The following is a 13,377-nucleotide window of genomic DNA, read 5'->3' as shown; positions in this document are numbered from 1 at the left end:
CTAAGGAAGAAATAAAAATAACTAAAACAATAATGAAATATATATAAAGAAAAAGAAAACTTTCGTGAGTTGTAAAATGATTTGAGTAGACTCATCATAGTTTAGGCAAAATTAGTGAAAAGAGATTGAACTTTCTAAAGTTTTTTTTTTCCTTTAAATCATAGCGTCCACTGCAAATGGTATCTTTGTACATAACCACATACTTGTTGTGTATACAAATATAGATAGCCAATAGAGGTTGTAAATTAAAAATAAAAGCAGACCTAGCACTCTGGGAGGCCGAGGCGGGAGGATTGCTCAAGGTCAGTAGTTCGAGACCAGCCTGAGCAAGAGCAAGACCCTATCTCTACTAAAAAAAAAAAAAAAAATAGAAATGATCTGGACAGCTAAAAAATATATAGAAAAAATTAGCCAAGCATGGTTGCACATGCCTGTAGTCCCAGCCACTCGGGAGGCTGAGGCAGTAGGATCGCTTGAGCCCAGAAGTTGGAGGTTGCTGTGAGCTAGGCTGACGCCACTGCACTCTAGCCCGGGCAACAGAAGTGAGAATGCTGTCAAAAATAAATAAATAAATAAATAAATAAAATAAAATAAAATAAAAATAAAAATTAAATAAATAAATAAATAAAAGCAGAAAAAATATATAGTGTTTTGTTCTACCATTTAGTAGTTGTGTGGATTTCAGTGAGGTTGGTAACTCTTCTGAATCTGTTTTCATATCTCTGAATCGGGACGATTCATGCATACCTCATAGGGCCTTTGTGAAAATTACATGGGATAACATATACAAAATGTTAATGAATAGACTGATGCTTACGAGGCACTGTCTGTAGCTAATAATATTGTTGCAATTATTATTATGATTATCATCATCATTGAGTGGTAGGATTCTAAGTGATTTTTAGTTTATTCTATTTTCTACATTTTCCAAATTTTCTAGAATGAGCATGTATTACTTTGTAATCAGAAAAACATGTTATTTTAGGAGTACCTATATATAAATTGTTAGATAACATGCCAGACAAACACAGAGAGAGACACTACAGGGCCACAAAAAGAATAGAAATGTAATTTTAAAAAATTTTCCTGGTTTTTGACAACACATATTAATTTTATTTTATTTTAAAAAGTTATTTTATTTAAAAGACACATAAACTACATATGGTAATTTTAGAGGGTTAGGACCCTGCTGGAGGGTACAACAAGTTATGTTCAGTGTCCCTTATTCTGATAAATGATTATTGTTGATTTTTGTACATTTTTTTTCCATCTATGTTTGTGGCACAGTTGAGATTCTATCAAACACATAGTTCCATGTTCTCCTTTTTGTAACCTAATATTTTATTTGAATAATTTATTCATGTAACTAAAATCCCCATAAACATCTTTTTTAATAGTTGCTCAGATGACTCAGACATTCTGTGACTGTGATATACCTAGATTGTTCATAATTTGTTGTTGTTTCATTTGATGCCCCAGCAAACATACATGTGTATGACTCTTAATCAGAATTTCTGATCATTTCCGTAAAATTGATTCCTAAAAGTAAAATACTAGGCCAAAAACATGCATATTCTAAAGACTCTTGATGTATCTTGATGCTTTCCCAAAAGGTGGTAGCAATTTATACTCCTCTTCCAACCAATCCTTTAATTACCCAGTCTCAGCATTTTCTCTGTAACATTACTTCATATTCAATTCTGTATTAATTTCATAAGCAACAAAATCCAGAGTTTAGTTGTTTTAACTTTCATTATTTTGCATATGAACTTGAACATTTATTTCAAATGCTTATTGTTCAATTGTAGTTCTTCTATGAATTGCTTTTGTGTGACTTTTGGTTTTTTGTTTGTTTGTTTGCTTGCTTTGTAATCTTAACAATTTCTTTGTGACTTGGAAAAATCCTATACAATCTAAAGTTATTTGGATGTTAAAAACACAAGAAAATTTTGTTATAAAGTATGTAAAAGTTTATAATTGTTCTGATTGGATAAGACTAGAGACCATAATTTTTATGGCAGGAAGAATAATGTAAAGAAAGCTTCCCAGAGCAATATATAAATGTTCCTTTTGAGAAAATTTGTGACTGCTAGCCAAGGCTTTCCTTCAAACATGTGAAAATTAACATATCATCTGTTTTAGTCCATAAATATACTCTTCAGCAATCATTTTCACTTCAAATGTGTTCCATACTTACAGAGCCAAAACGTTGTTTTCATTTGTTCTGTTCTTTTTTAGCAGGCATGGAATGGACTGGACACTTTCCAAGGCTGAAATTCAACATGATCTTACAGGATCTCAGTTCTTGGAAATTTTATGAATGTGTATGTAACTATTGTGACAGGGCAAGAATGTAGTCTAGTAAGAGCATAAAATTCTCAATTAGGGTGTCCTTGGATATCCTTCCTTAAGTTTTTTCAGCATCTTCCATGCCTATATTCAGAGCTAACACAGCTGGCATTGCTCTTACTGGGGCAACGTGCTTCTATTCTTCCAGAGTTGGACTTCTTCAACCTCTATGGTTTCTACAAATGGAACCTAAACTTGTCCATTGAAAGCATATTCTGTACTAAGCATAACTATTGGTGTGTTATACATTCATTGATTATTTGCTTTTGTTTCCTCCGTTTTCACAGACACCGTTATTGTTTTCTCTCCTTTTCACCCACTTTTAACCATTTTACCACACCCTTCTTCTTCCATTTCATTCCCTGTCAAATGGAATTTCCCCTCTCCTATTGAAAAAGATAAAACCAAATGCCAGGCAAGATGGGTCCATTCAAGAGTATTTTTAAAACTTTAGGTTATGCCCCATTAGTGGGTTATGAAATCTTTTAGTGGATTACAGACAACACTTTAAAATGACATAGAATGTATCAGAGTATATCACATATAGTAAGGCAATTCCTTCTTCATGAAACCAACATAGGAGTGTACTGGGTCCAATCTAAAATTTGTTTTGTCTTAAGGGCCACGGTCAAAAATGTTTAAGAAATACTGCTATAGAGCTCATTTTAGAATGCAAGATATAAATTTAGAGCCAGTTTGTGGTGCCCATCAGCTGAGCAGTTGCCCTGGGTGCCAATGTATATGTGCAAAAACATTTCATAGGAATTAAAATATCACTGGAGATATAAGAAAGAAGGAGACGATTGCATTTACCAGAGTCTTCTGTAGGATAGTAGTACATGTGAGTAAGGTGGATGAGTTTGTAAATACAGTTATCTTCCTTAGAATAGCATGTAGAGAAACTGGGTTCTGCCCCCGGTGACTCTTCTTTTCTTCAGGTCCTTCCTCAATCTCCACACTTATTCAGTCTGCCCTCTCGATAGATATTGAGCAAATATTTAAGGAGATTTGGTTTGACGAGGCACCAAATTATTTGCGTGCTGAGTTTGCATACATGTCTTGGCTTAAGTCTCTAGATATACAGGTTCAAGAAGCTCAAAGGACCCCTGGGAAATTCATTGCAAATAGGAAGACACCACGCCATGCAGTCATCAGACTGACCAAAATATCCTCTCTTAAAGAGGCCTTCTTCGAGCTGTAAGGAGAAAGAAACAAGTAACATACAAAGCAAAGCCCATCCAAAAAACACCAGATTTCTCAACTGAAACCTTACAAGCAAGAAGAGACTGGGGTCCCATTCTCACTCTTCTGAAAAAGAATAATGCCCAGCCTAGAATCTTGTACCCAGCTAAGCTATGTTTTGTATACGAATGAGAAATTAAGACATTCTCAGATGAACAAAGACTGAGGGAATTCACCAAGACAAGACCGGCCCTCCAAGAAGTACTCAAAACAGGGTTACACACAGACCAGCACAAGAAAGACCCACGAATGTACAACTACTCAAGAGCTAAAGATTAAATGGCAATGTAGAAGGCCGGCCATGATGTTTAATTGGAAGATGAGAGCTGTTGGTTTCTTTGTGTGATCTGACCATCTGAATGTTGATGTTTTTTCTAAGAAATGATCAAGGAACAGAGGAAAATGGTGACAAAGGAAAAATAGCATTTGCTTATTTCAAAAATAATTGATAAATAACCATTATGAACTTTTTAGTCATTACTTTATATCAGTGTTTGCTAAGAGAAGCCAGTCACCTAAGGCCATATATTATTTGATTTCATTTATATTTAATGTCCAGAATAGGCAAATTTATAGAGACAGAAAGTAGATTAATGTTAGGGCTGGTGAGATAGGAGGGTAGTGGAATGACAGCTAAAGGGTAAAGGATGTTTCTTTTTGGTGGTGAAAATTTTTGAAAATTGGCCATCATAATGGTTGCGCATATCAATGAATATACAAAAAACCATTGAATTGCACACTTAAAATGTATGAATTTTATGGTATGTGAATTATATCTCAATAAAGCTGGTAAAAATGATTATCACCCATTGGTAAATACCTAAATTTTTATAAGTTCTTCTTCTTAAATATGGGGCATATCTTTTAAAAGATTGAGTTTATCCTGTCAAATCTGCTCACTATTTTGTGGTTTTCAGTTTAAATCATCACTAGCAATATTAAATCCCTAAAAATTGGCATATATAATAATATAGGCTATATGTAGATGGGTATTCGTTCATGTTTAGGTACACGTATTTTCAAGTGACCTGGTTTGGTGTAATATTTAAAATTATATTACCAGCCTACTTTCAAAAAGGTCTACTAGAAATGTGAAGTAATAGAAATTTGTTTTCCTTGATTTGTGCCAAATAAAATGAATGACCCAATAGAAGACACTTGGGAGATTTTCGGCCTCAAGATTTTGTTGTGAATGTTAAAGAAAGGCAGACCATTTTCTTATTTGGAGGTTTGTATATTTTGGTTATGGTCTCACTGGACTTTTAATCTGTTTCCTTTGGTGGTTCCTATTCTTTTCTTAAATGTCCTAACATTGAAATGCCTGTGAAAGCTCAGTTGTTGGACCCATTGTCATCTCTATCTATCCTGAGTCCTTTGGTGATCTTATATGGTTGTATGGCTTTAAATATCTTTATGTTCATGACTCCATAATTCATCTCTCAAGACCAGACTTCTTCCCAGGACTCCAAACTTGTGTTGCCACCTTGCCTATTTATTATGTCCATTTGGATGTCTGATAGATATCTCACACTTAACATGTCACAAACTAAACTGATATTTCTTTCAAATCCTGATCCATCCAATCTTTACTTCTCAGTTAATGGCTTATCTTTGAGTCACCTTGATTGATCTTCTCTCATACTCCAGGCATGCTGACCTCCTTAGGGCTTTTGCACTGTTTCTTCTATGTGGAATGTTGTTCCTCTGATATCCATAAGCTTGACAACTGCCCCTCCCTACCCCTTGAAGTTTTTGTTTATATGTCACCTTCCTTTTTAATTAGGGTCACACCAACCACACCACTTAAAATTGCAACCACTGAGCACCACTGATCTCCCCTGCCTACCCCATTGTTTTCATCATACTTAACCATCATCTAATGTACTATAAAATTTGCCCACTTATCATGCTACTATTTTATCATCTCTCCCTATTGGAATGTAAACTTAATGAGGGCAGAGATTTTTGTCTGTTTTGTTTGCTTTATGTGTCCACAGTTCCAGAATATATGACCAGGAAATAGCACAAGATTATCACTCAATAAATATTTGTTTAATGAACAAATGATACTATGTCAGCAGATAGTCTCTATTATCTTTAATGATCCTAAAAATGTTTCTTCATGTTTAGAAATTGCTGATGTCGATTTACCAAAACAAACTAAACATTTGGTATTTTCTGACTAGACCAACATGTACAATTTATGACAATCACTAAGCAGCTGTTCTTTAACCACATGCCATCCATCCATCTTAAGTGTCAAATAATAATATTTATCACTTGTTGAAAATGTTTTGAATTTTCTTCACCTGAGAAGGAAGATGACATACCTTGTCTACTAGAAAGGCAGCAAGGACTTTGATTTCTAGATTTTTACCCTTCTTTATTTTCTACACATCTCCTCTACGCAGCTCAGAGTAAAATCAAGGACTTTTTTGTGTGAAAGTTTATATTATGATAACATTTAATCATCACTCATATTTTACACTGAGTGTGTTTTAAAAATTTTCTCATGACTTTGTTCTCTTATCAGTATTAACTTGTCTCTGAGAGTAGTTTACAGCCTAGCAAAAAAAGCAAAATAATATATGTGCGCAATTAGCCCAAATTAATCTTGCTGTGAGAACCTTAATTTCGGAATTTGGGACTTAAATGACTCTTATATTTAAGTTGTCAACTTCAGAGTCTCATTAGTTTAAACTTTACAATTAATTTATGAGAATAGTGCTGTCTCCTTAGAACTGGCACATATACTTTCTAAGTTACATGATATCTAGTGGGAAACACTGGTTTAGGATTCCTTTTCCTAGGCCTTATTTCTAGCTATTTCATTAACTTATGTGATCTCAGACTAATTATTTAATTTGTATGCCTTGGGATTTTTTTAATTGAAGAATTCAGAGATATGTTTTTCTTTTGTAATATCTTAGTGAAGAAGACATTAATGTGTGGTGCACAGCGCACAGGTTTTGGAGTCATAAAGACCTGGATTTAAATCCCACCTGAGCTGCTAAATAGCTCAATGGCTTTATTGAAATCAGCATCACTGATCTTTATTTCTATCATCTGTGAAATGGTGATAACACCTATTTTTCATGGTTGTGAGGATTAGACAAATAATTTTAGCATAGTGGCAAGCTCAAATCTCAGATCTCTACTTCTTCCTCTTCTTCTATAATACCTGCCTCTGTCCTGGCTGTAAAAGGTTACTGGAGCATTACATTTTATGTATGCATAAAGTGCCTATTATTTAGGGTGTGCTCAATAAATGTCAGTTCCCTTGGATATGCTATAAGGTAACTGAGGTTACATAATAAGGAAGGATGAATATCATAATAGTGGGAAATGAAAATGAGAAAATAAATTTTAAAGGAAAACATGAGAACTTAGCAAATGTAATAATTATTCCTATTTAACATAATTTCCTGTTGGTTTACCTTCCCAAATCTCTAAAATATTAAAAAAGTAAAGTCTCTGCTCCATGGACAAGCCCATTATCCTACTAAGTCCTACGTTTTTGCAAAGATTTCATAAGGTATATAATACTGACTCATAACTAAGAAAAAATTTTAAATTATCAAATCTAATACCTTGCCCAACATGTTTAACAATCAGCCTATTATCTCCTGCTAATTGGAATCCCATGTATTGTATACAGGGCTTATTGGTCTCCTTGAAAATAAGAATCTTAGGGGAATGTGTGTCTTTATAAATAGGTACCAGTTAACTTTAACAACTTCACGTATGCCTTCTTTTACTTGCTCCCAAAGTGAAATGTATACTGCATATGAATACTAAAGATGAACATTTGCTAATGTTCAGCCAGAGAAAATTGGAGAAAAGGCCAATTAGCAAGTTCATTTATTATTGTCCTATTGTAAAAACCATTTGTTCTTAATATTTCTTTCCTCGATTTAATTTATTATTAGTCATGGGTGAATGGTAGCGTGTGCCAATCTTTTCTGAGCTTCATACAACTTACTTTTTTTTTTTTTATCTTACTTTGGAATCAGATGGGTAAATATTTTTCTTTTGTAGGATCATAATACTTTTCTTTTTCTTTTGTAGGATCCTAGGAGTAGTCCTATTACTCTTTATTTTTGAAGATGTGTAAATATGGCTTCATAGTAAGACGTATGCTGATTTAACATTTTCAACCAAATTAAAAAGTACAATAACATTTGCTACAATTTCAGATCTGAGGTTCTGGAGATCCCTAATTGTGAAAATAAAATGACATGACATATGATGCAATCTCATTACAAAAGGGAAATAAATAGGTCAGAAAACAGCTAAACCAAATAGTCAGAGGAGAAAAAAAAAAAAGCAACTTTAAGACAGAGTCTCACTCTGTTGCTGTGGAGTCAGCCTAGCTCACAGCAACTTCAAACTCCTGGCTTCAAGCTATCCTCCTGCCTCAGCCTCCGAAGTAGCTGGGACTACAGGCATGTGCCACCAAGACGGGCTAATTTTTTCTGTTTTTAGTAGAGATCGATTCTCGCTCTTGCTTAGGGTGGTCTCAAACTCTTGAGCTCAAGCAATTCTCCTGTCTCAGCCTCCCAAAGTGCTAGGATTACAGGCATGAGCCTGTGCACGTAGCCTGTGACCTCAAGTTTTGAGATTCTGTTGTTGTGTTTTTATTTTTTTATTTATTTATTTTTTTTGTAAAATGCAAGAGCACAACTCATTGAACACATTGACTTCCACACTGGGAAAAAAAAATTTTTTCCCCCTCGGGGCCATGGTGTTTGATTATGAAAATAAAATAAAAATTTTGAACACAAAACAATCCTTTCTAATTTAATGGAAAATTTGTTGTTTTTTATTGTTTTCTGTGTGGGAGTTATATGTCATTTTAAAAATAGTTCTCATGTGCAACCCCTGTGGAAAGCAATATGGAGATACCTTAAACAGATACAAGTAGACCTACCATTCGATCCAGCAATCCCATTATTGGGCATCTACCCAAAAGAATAAAAGACATTCTATTACAAAGACATCTGCACCCGAATGTTTATAGCAGCACAATTCACAATTGCAAAGATGTGGAAACAACCCAAATGCCCATCAATTCATGAGTGGATTAGTAAAATGTGATGTATGTATACCATGGAGTATTACTCAGCTATAAGAAATAATGGTGATATAGAATCTCTTATGTTCTCCTGGATAGAGTTGGAACCCATTCTACTAAGTGAAGTATCTCAAGAATGGAAAAATAAGCACATGTACTCACCAGCAAATTGTTTTCCCTGATCATCACCTAAGTGCACATTTGGGAAGAACACCAATTGGGTGTCGGGCAGATGTGGGGGGTGGGGGGAGGGGATGGGTGTATACCTACATAATGAGTGCGATGTTCGCTGTCTGGGGAATGGACACGCTTGAAGCTCTGACTCGGAGATGTGGGGGGGCATGGGCAATATATATAACCTAAACTTTTGTACCCCCATAATAAGCTTAAATTAAAAAAATTAAAAAAAGTAGTTCTCATGGCTCCCAAGGTGAAGAGACATATGGGAAGAGACATATGAGTTACATATGTTCACAAGGTCCCAGGCTCAAAACTAGCATGATTTAAATACAGCTCACATGGCAGTTAATGTGTTGAAGTGAATATGGAGTCATTCATATAAAACCTTGTGAGGTGAAGTTACTAAAGCAGTGTGAAAGTAACAAATATATTATTCCTATTGGAAAATTGTAAATGAAACCCATTTCATCAAAGTGGCTTTGATTTTTTGATATTCAGCTTAACAGCAGACAGTCAGCAAATATTTACTCTGTGCAATCTACCATTGTGTTTAAGAGCATGAGCTTTGAAATCAAATAGACCTAGGGTTTCCCATACCACAATTTACTGTCAGACTTAGAGTGAGTTACTGATCCACTGTCTTAGTTTTTTCAACTGTACAGTTGGTCTGTCAAAACCTACTTTGCAAGGCTATAGTGAGAATTGAATATGAAAGTGTGTGTGTGTGTGTGTGTGTGTGTGTGTGTGCCTGGCTATAGTAATCACTCAATAAATGATAACTGCTAATCCTAACTATGTGTCAGACTCTATATGCTGGTTCCACAAAGATTAAAATAAACATTATCTGGTTTTGAGCTTTGAGTAAATTATAAGAAGACTCTGTATTGATATATGACTGTAATGCAGCTGGCTAGACAAATAACACATTCCAATCAGCCACATTACTGAGTTGTCTATATTACACACATTATGGAAAATATACACAATACAAGCAATGCTAAATGAGCTCTTTATATATAAATGTTGAAGAATGTATTAATTTTACAGCTCTGGTCGAAAATGTATCCCCTGGTTGGGCATAAGTTGACTATGGTTTTTCAGTATAAAATATTGGACTTATAAAATGTATTTTAGAAAATTCATAAAACCCTACCATCTTTAGAGTGATATCAACCTTATACCCTCTTACTTTTTTGGAAAAAAAAAGAAGAAAATGATTTTGAGAGCAAATAAAGTGACTCTTAATTAAAAAAAATATTTTTCTTTTCTCTGAATCGACTCGCTTTAAATTAAATTGGCATTTTGGAAAATAGGTATGTTTTTTGGTCGCTCAGAAACTTTACATGAAAAACTTGTATGAAGCCAAAATAGCATGCCTCAAGCATGTGCATATTTCTTGGCCAAAACCTATAAATACTTTTATAATTAAAAGAGCCCTCCAGAATGAAGTCAAATATAAAATATATCATAAGAATACAGCATGATTTATTTTCTTGCAAAGAGTGCATTTAGTGTAATGAAGGATAACCCATAAAATGATGTTGTTATCTCATTGAGAGTTATATATTATTTCTCAGAAGAGAAGAACTTTGGGGTATACCATAGGCCCTGATCATTTAAAGGATATTACCTTTATTGTAGATTATATGGTAGATGAGCAAAAGATAGGTTTTTTGTACATCATCTACTCCCTTCCTTCATTCATCAGATTATAGAGCTACAAGCATAACATAAGAAAGATGCCAAGTCCTTCTCATGTCCTACTTGCAAAATTTAGTGTTCCAGTTAAATTAGCATTTTATTCAGAAAGAGCTCTCTGTCAACTCGCAATATATCCTTGCCAAATTCTACTCAGAACTCATAATGGTTACCCCCAAGACTCAGCAAGGTTCTTTTGAATCAGAAGATTCATTCATTTTAAGTGTGGACTATTTTATGATCTGCTCTTGAGCAATTTATCATTCCTGGATTGAGTATTAGGTGTGATTACAAGTAATGCATTTGGTCCTCTTGGATGGCTTGTAACGGGGTTCTGGAGGCAATTGCAAAAGAAAAGTTTTTTAAATAGTCTTCATCAGCTCCACCATTGTAGGAATATGTGCTTGCATCCCATGGCTACCACACTGAAAGGTCATTTTCATTATTTGTTCTGTTATTTCATTATTTATTCAGAGGTTACAGAGATAAGGCAGTCTTCACCCTGTCCTTAAGGATGTTATGGTCTAGTTAAGTAGACTGACAAGTGAACAGGTATAAGGCAAGTTCTTTGAGACAAGAAAACACAGGTACTGTGGAAACTCAGAGGAAAAGCAGATAACCAAGTTAGATAAGCCTTTCTAAATTGGTAAAAAAAAATACATTTGAATAGATAGGTTCTTGGATATACATGTCACATATACTACAATATCTGTGTGTAAGTCATATTTTGGCATCCTCTTGAGTGGCTAAACGCTAAGCAAACATTCCAGATGTTTAAACAAAACAATACACAATTTTTTTGTTTCATCTACTCTAAGGAATTTATGTCCCGAGGATCAGAAATAAAGTTGAGAATCTTTATTTGGCCTCTCCTTTATAAGTTCATAAACCTAAGCTAACTGGTTTTGTATACAATGAACAGTGAAACAAGAATATAGGGTTAAGTTTCTAGATTGAACAGTTATTATTATGGGTGTAAATATTTATTTTTTCTTCTATAAACTGAAGCCATAATACATGTTCTAACGTCTTCCTGATTTTCCCAGTGATGTGAACCATAAATTCATTCACCCCCGTCAACAACCAAGGATGCTAACCTGGACACTAGAACATCTAATGTATGTTTCTATAGCAAAACTCTTAATACTACTTTGTTTTTCCTGGTCCATTTCTCTTCTTTGCACTTCTTTTGGGATGACAATTCTTACTGGACAGTTAATTGAAAGGCAGTGAGGAGAACAGGAGTTAGGCCATGTTACTGATTGAACAAATTAGGCTATGTAAATCAGAAGGTGTCCCGGTACATTGAAGACAGAATTGAAGGGATTTTCTTTGTCTCAGCTCTGGGCTAATAGATCCATCTCAATTAATTCAGCTGCCCAGCTATTTAAAAAACTCCATGTGTGTGAAGTGGATTCAGTGTAAAACTAGGTTACCTCGAAAGCACTCCATAGATAAGAATATGCTTCATATAGCAGACATTGACTCTATAGAAGAAGAAAACCACAGTGATTTTTAATCATTAATTGTAAGTCTTCAAATCAGAAATAAATAACATGGGGAACTAATTTTTCTGTTCTTGCCATCATTATGCTTACAACCTTGCATGTTTTGAAGTATAGGGTGAATTCAATTCAGTATATATTTCTTGAAGGTCTGCTAGGTGCTATATGCTATAAAAATATAGTGATACATAAGACAGACAGAGCTCTTGTCCTCAGGGAACTTCCAGTCTGACAGGCAAGACAGATATTACTGGTTTGATGACTACTATGAAAGACAAGGCTCTGGAAGTATAAGAGAGGGCATAATTTAGCCTTGGATCAGGTAGATGTGGTCAGAGGTTCACCTACATTATGGCATAGAGTTGGGAAAGGCAGAGAAGAGAATAACCAGTCTCTATTCTTAGTAATTCTCAGTATAGATAAAATATGTCTCAAAGTCGCTGGATCACTTTCTCCAGGGAATATAGATGAATAACAGTCTCTAGCTGATTCGCCTGCTTCATAAGTAGCTATTTCCTTCCTGAGCTGAGGCGTTTGCTGCTCCTTATGGTCCTCTCCCAAGATAATGAACAGTCATTTTAGGTTAGTGCCCATTCTGTGTATCCCTTTCTCTGTATCCCGTTCTCTGTTTAACTTTCTATAAGGGTTAACACCCACCGCTTGGGAACTCTTTTAGGTGTGTTCTCCAAGACTTCTTAGTCATTCTCAGTTATGGCACAATGTCTTTATCCTTCTTCTATATCATCTTAAAATCTTATCTCACAGCGGGAAACATAAGGAGTTAAATTTGGTTTCAGCCACCTCTATAGTTCATTCACTGAGAGTCTTCCCTGCCATATAGTGCACTGTTAGTAGGAATTAGTTGTCCTCATTAGTTAAAAAGGACCAGACAGCATGAAAGTCATTTGAAAAAAAGAGAGAGATACTGTGAAATCCAACATTTGTTTTGCAACTTGGAATGATTCAAAGTTGCTTTCTGGGGTGAAATGTGTAACAGAGTTGGTATCAGCACTTTTTTCTTTGCTCCACAAATATTCTGTAGAAAGCATGATAAACTGTCTTTCGGGATACATTTTAGTGATTGCCACAATTTTAAAAAGGCCTGGAGGTCTGTCCTGTGGAGGCTCAAGTAAAGGGCAAAGAGGAGTCCTCCTTTTCCTTAACTCTCAGTTCGGGTTGACTTGGCAGGTAAAAGGCACCCCTGGAACATGTTAAACCGAAGATGGAGATCTGGGTTTTAATGGTCCCATCAGTTCTACTGACCGACACCAATCCTGGGCAGCTTACATCCATTCTCTCGACCTCAGTTTCACCACGTATTAAAAACAA

The sequence above is a fragment of the Eulemur rufifrons genome, chromosome 30 (assembly GCF_041146395.1).
Source record: "Eulemur rufifrons isolate Redbay chromosome 30, OSU_ERuf_1, whole genome shotgun sequence".
Classification (NCBI taxonomy): Eukaryota; Metazoa; Chordata; class Mammalia; order Primates; family Lemuridae; genus Eulemur; species Eulemur rufifrons.
Note: the sequence above shows the minus strand (reverse complement) of the source record.